Raw genomic sequence first — 5820 nt, forward strand, 5'->3', positions numbered from 1 at the left:
TGAAGCGCTAAGCTGCTAAAAGCATTTTAGCAGCAAAACCGCTAATCCCTTAAGCCTTTAATAGGCGTTAATAGCCCTTAAACTGTCAATAGCGCTAATAGCGCTAATCCGCTAATGGGCTTGCTTCACAAGACGACAAAACCGCAAGACGAAAAGACTCGCGGAACGGATTCTTTTCGTCTTGCGAGGCACCACTGTAGCAGGAAATTCCTGACATATTACCATGTCTAGTGAATAACATTACTCTCCATATAGCTGGTACAAAACTACGATGAGAACAGTTTGTTACTGTTGTTGTTTCACACTTTCAAATAAGGTTTTATTTCTTTATTTTTCTCTTTTCTAAAAAAGAAGGAAGGAAGTTTGCTCTCCCAAAGCATCCTTCCTATGTTCCTGAGACAGACCTCCTCATGCGAACACCTCAGCAATTTGATGTCACATCATTCCCATGGGCATTTCTTGGAGTGGAACTAATGGCTGCCCCCATTGGCCAATGAGCAGAGCTATCTCTCTCTCCCCGCCCCCAGGACTGCCTCTGGGAATGATATTACAACACGATGCAGGGCTGTTCTCATGTGGAATTCTGTCCCAGGGAAGCAGATGGGCTGCTAAGAACAGCAAAGCTCCCATTTGAAGTGGCATCAAGAATTTTTTTTTCCAGAAAGAAAAATTCTGCCATTTCATATTTTGCCCAGATTTAGTTTTACTTGTCAGAGCAAGAGAAATACAAACCAATTCTTTTGCATTTAGGTGCTCACAATTTTAATATGTCTGAGAGATGAATCACTGGTGCATTTAAGATGTCTGTAGGCACATGGAGGCAGTGTCCACCCCAGCCTTGCACAGATGACACCATGACTGCATAACCCATCAATAGTAAAAAACAGCTGCATCTAGCAAGGCAGCCATTGCTTGCAATTGCTTCTACCTGCCCAACCCCATATGGTATAAGTTTTGCGTAGGCCAACCGCACACAAAGAACTTAACAGCATGTTAAAGATCAATGTGAGCTGTGTGCAGTCGTAAGGGTAGATGTTACCAGATGCACCCTGGAAGTAACTGCAAAGGCAGTGGCAACAAGCACTGCACTGCAAATAACATAGAAATAAGATTTAAGACTTAGTTCATGCACATGCTCCAACATCAACACTATTCTCATAGTGGAGCAGCAGGAATGTGCCTCTCTCATTGAACCAATAAATAATGTAGAGTGCGAAGCCACACATGTTTAAGCCCATGTGGCACAATCGTTCTCCTCTTTGTAAGGAGAAATAATTGTACAAACCAGGTTGTTACGTAGAGCATCCAGCAGAGCACGGTCAACCAGAGAATAGAGAAAGAAGCACATGCACACGCCTCTACTCACTGGCCTGTGATAAGTAGACAGTCAGGTCAGAATTGCTCCCCCTTCTGTTCTGGTTCTGTGATGCATTAAATATCTGTAGACAGTAATTCCTTACAGGACAAATCCCATGCATATTTACTCAGTAGGTCTCACTGTGTCAAATGATGCATACACTCCAGTTAGTATGTTTGGGATTGGAATAGCCTAAGTAAATCCGTACTTTAAACATCGGGAATCTGTCTTCATGCTTACATTTTTACTACAAATTGAATGTTTATTCCCCTCTTAATGGTTGCTTATAAACATAATACATAGATAGATTCCTGTTCGCACTTTGTGCTAAAATAAATAAAACAAATTCTGTAACATGCAATGGGATGCCAACCACTGTACCAAGAAAAACTAGTTTCTACAGTCAAAGTATAAATTATGCAAAATGAACATTTGTACAATGTATTCTGTATTAGGTTGCATAATACAAGTCCAATTTTGCACATGGTGGGGGACAATAAATTAGGCGCGGCTGAAACATCTACTGCTGCAAGTTTTATCCAGCCACTTCTTTGGCTTATGAGTTTTCAATGTGATTACCCCACATGTTTTCAAGCAGGTCTTGGGCGAGAAACTCTGAATTTTCCCACTAGTTGAATTATGCAGCCACTACCTCACCCAGGCCCCTTTGGGAGGAATGGTGTAAATGATGATGGATGCAGTTCAGCCCCAATTACACCCTGTGCTACTGCAGAATTATGGAATACAAAAACCTGGATGAGCTGCTTTGTTTCAGAGTAGGGATAGGCAAATGTATCAGTTCTGGTTTCTCTCAGTTTCTCATTCAGTTCTCTACATTTCCGTTGTAGACCTGTGCTGCTAGCCATGGCAGAGCTCAATGGAGGGAGAAGCCAGCCAACCAGCCAAGGCTCAGGGGGATACTTGCCTGGAGGCAAAATCCGTATGCAAGGTTTAGTCCAGACCTAAGATCAGGAGTGTGGGACGCGGGTGGCGCTGTGGGTAAAAGCCTCAGCGCCTAGGACTTGCCGATCGCATGGTCGGCGGTTCAAATCCCTGCGGCGGGGTGCGCTCCCGTTGTTCGGTCCCAGCGCCTGCCAACCTAGCAGTTCGAAAGCACCCTTAAGTGCAAGTAGATAAATAGGGATCGCTTACTAGCGGGAAGGTAAACGGCGTTCCGTGTGCTGCGCTGGCTCGCCAGATGCAGCTTGTCACACTGGCCACGTGACCCGGAAGTGTCTGCGGACAGCGCTGGCTCCCGGCCTATAGAGTGAGATGAGCGCACAACCCTAGAGTCTGTCAAGACTGGCCCATACGGGCAGGGGTACCTTTACCTTTACCTTTAAGATCAGGAGTACTTCAGTTCACATAATCAGATGATTCGGGAGTCAAGAAAGCTAAGGGTCACGAGAAGCAAGAAGCAGCAAGGTCCAGGAATGTTGTTTCCAGCAACTGACTGTTGCGTGTTGAGGTCCCTGAGCCACCCCCCAATAATTCACACATCATTTTTGGTTTGGGTTTTTGGCACGATTTTGGCCACAACTTTATTTAAATACACACAAGTGAGTGGTTGCTTAGGCATTGGTTCCGACTATCTGTCCTTGCCCAGGGACAGAACTGACTTCTGGATTCCAGCGGAAGCCAGTGAGGGAAACAATTTTGGGGAGAAAATGAAGCTGGGCCTCAGTCCCTCACTTCTCACACTCATGCTCCTGGTGGCTTGCACGGCCCAAGTCTGATGCCAGGGACAAGGACGAAAAGAATGGCAAGCCCCTGGATTCCTTTAACGGAATTCCCTTTCCACACCACCATTGGAGGGGTAGGCACTTACCCCTCCAACAACCAATTTGAACCAATGCGTAACCGCCATAGAGCCCTAAGCTAACCACCAAACCATTCACAGACCCAGCCACTCCCTCAACATAGCCACCACCGCACACAACCAAGCATCGTTCCCCAAGGCAGAAAGGTGTACCCCATCATCCCTGAAAAAGGATTCTTCCTGAAAAGTGATCTCAGGATGGGAAATGACCACCCAATTCTAAAACCTTTCTTGAAACAGCCAAATTGATACGTTTTCTGGCCCTTTCGGTGGCAGCCGGGCAATGACTACCTCTGCAAATGCGTCGTTGCAGTAACTTTGACCAAATTTTTTTTAGAGCAGGCACTAGGGCTAGCAATTCCCCCAAGTCACTCAGTATAGTGGCACGTAATGAAAGACAGTCCAAGGAAACCAGATCGTTTTCACCCAACTGCACCACGACGGCCATAGGGGGGCCCACCAGCAGCACCCGGCTCCAAATCAGCAGCAGGAATTCTGCCCGACGCATTCCCCTTCTGGCCAGCCAGGACAACTGCACATGTGGAGGAAGGCCGAGTCCCGGTCCCATTCCGGACTGCCGCGCTCTGATGCCAGCCCAGTGCACGATGCTGTGCTCCACCATCCAGACATGAACAGTCGCTAAACCTGCAGGGTAAACAAGCAACGAGAATATAAGATTGCAACAAAACGCAAAAAATGCAAAAACACACTCCGTGCAATGCACACACCCTCCGTGCAATGCAAAAACACACTCTGTGCAATGCAGCTGTCCCATACAGGGAAAAATCCTGCAACCTAGGCATTACCGGCACCACGCACTGACCAGCTGAGCTATTCAGGATGATCCTTAAAGACCCGGGACAGCCTCACCCTGACCCCCGTAAAGGTCCAAGGTGATGTCTGAATCATCATCAGAGCCCAGGGATGATGTACCTGCGAGGAAGTGTAAGCATCATCCCTGCTCCTCTTTGCCCTCCTCCTGGATCACTGCCTCCGAAGATGCTTCCTTCTGGAAGAAGGCACCTGGGGCACCAGCAAGTCATCCTCTGCAGGAGACGCAAGCTCTGGAGGCATCTGCAAAGGCCCTGCCATAGTCTGCAAAAACCTAAACAATGTGAGGAACCGGTGAAACCAATGCTTCGTGCACCACATGGGGACGATATTCAGGCCAGAATTGCTGCCCGAGGCCATCGAATTCTAGGGCAAAGCGAGCAAAGCCTTAGGATCACCTGCTAGGCCAGACAAATATTTCCAATGAAATAACAAACTCAAGGCAGCCCACCGCCTGACCAGGTACCTCTGCTTGCCCTTTTAGAGGGAAGCACCTCCTCAAGAAACCCAATTTTATTTTCATTTCCTTTCTTTTTTTTGGGGGGGGGGGAGCGATGAAATCACAAATGGGCCCAACTACCCAGCAACAGAATAGTCCAAAAGGAGCAGTTTGTTTTGTTTTGTTATAACAAGGGCTAAGAGGGGGATATGAACCCTGTCTCCCAGGTCCTAGTCCTGCACTCTAGCCACTAAGCCACAATTCGTCTCTAAAATGGTGGTAGCCACTATCAGGGCAAAACACACTTGAAGAAAATAAACTTGTTCAGAAACAGCATAGTTAAAGAGCATACACAGAGTGCTCATAGTCATTGGAGGCACAGAGAGCCTCTGGCTCCACTCTGTCTGCCCCAAATATACAATAGCAACTGAGCCTGCAAGCAAAAGATACATTCTGAGAGAGAGAATGAGTCACATGTCACAGAGACGTCACAATTTACTGCTAACTGTAGCAGGCTTGGCCTGATTGCAGGCCTCACTGCTTCTGCTCTTAAAAATCTTTGCTCATTGCAATATTAAAGGAAGCTCAAAATAGTGCTCCTGCCCATGGCTAGATTAAAATTTGGTCAACAGCGCTGCACACACCCAAAATAAAGCCACCTTTGGGGATCCTATAAACGAAAGTGACTCCAGCTAGGCTGGGAACAGTCCTGACTAGCCCCACAATTAACAAACAGGCAAAATGAGGGAAACCTTTCTGCAAAAGAAAGCCCCTAATGGGGACTCTCTCCCTATTGGGAAAGGCAAGCCCAGGAGGATTATGCACAGGCAGCGCTCATAGGCACAGGGAGGATCTTCTCAAAGGGCAGGGTAAGGGGTGGGGTGGGAAATCAAAGAGGGAAAAAGGGAAATTAAATTAATTAAGGGAAGAGAGGATTAAAGAGCATGGGGGAAATAAGGAAATATAACCAGACAATGAGAAGATAACTCCACTGTCCTCCAGACGGTCCAAGTGCTCCAGGTGATCCGGTGCAAGCAGCCAAGAGGACGCCCAAACATCTGATCCCTCCTTCAAAATTGGCAACAAGCAATTCTCCCCAGCGACCCAATTAACCAATTCACTGCCTGGGTCACTCCGCAAATCCGCCCAGCAACACTGGGGTGGCTTGTACCCCCCACCGCAAGACGTGCTCTCTGCTAGGGAGACACGTTATGCTGGAAACCCTGCTTAAGAATGCTGGAGCCAGCCAGTTCACCTCAGGAGCAAGAAGGCTGATCAGCAGCAGGTAGAGTCACTTCGCCTTCTGCTCCTTCAGGCTGCTGCTCAGCAGGTGAAGCCGACTCCTGGCTCATGACAATTTCCACATTTCTTTGA

At 47.5% G+C, this 5820-nt stretch overlaps 1 long non-coding RNA gene across 1 annotated transcript; it reads right to left on the minus strand.

Annotated features, from left to right (window-relative positions):
- Positions 1-2859: 2859 nt before the first annotated feature.
- Positions 2860-4969, minus strand: LOC310675443. The gene is made up of 2 exons (XR_014510159.1): positions 4934-4969; positions 2860-2927 (listed from the first exon to the last, which is right to left on the minus strand). It is a non-coding gene; the product is annotated as an uncharacterized lncRNA (long non-coding RNA).
- Positions 4970-5820: the final 851 nt, after the last annotated feature.

This window comes from Podarcis tiliguerta (assembly GCF_965153285.1).
Source record: "Podarcis tiliguerta genome assembly, chromosome: 4".
Lineage (NCBI taxonomy): Eukaryota > Metazoa > Chordata > Lepidosauria > Squamata > Lacertidae > Podarcis > Podarcis tiliguerta.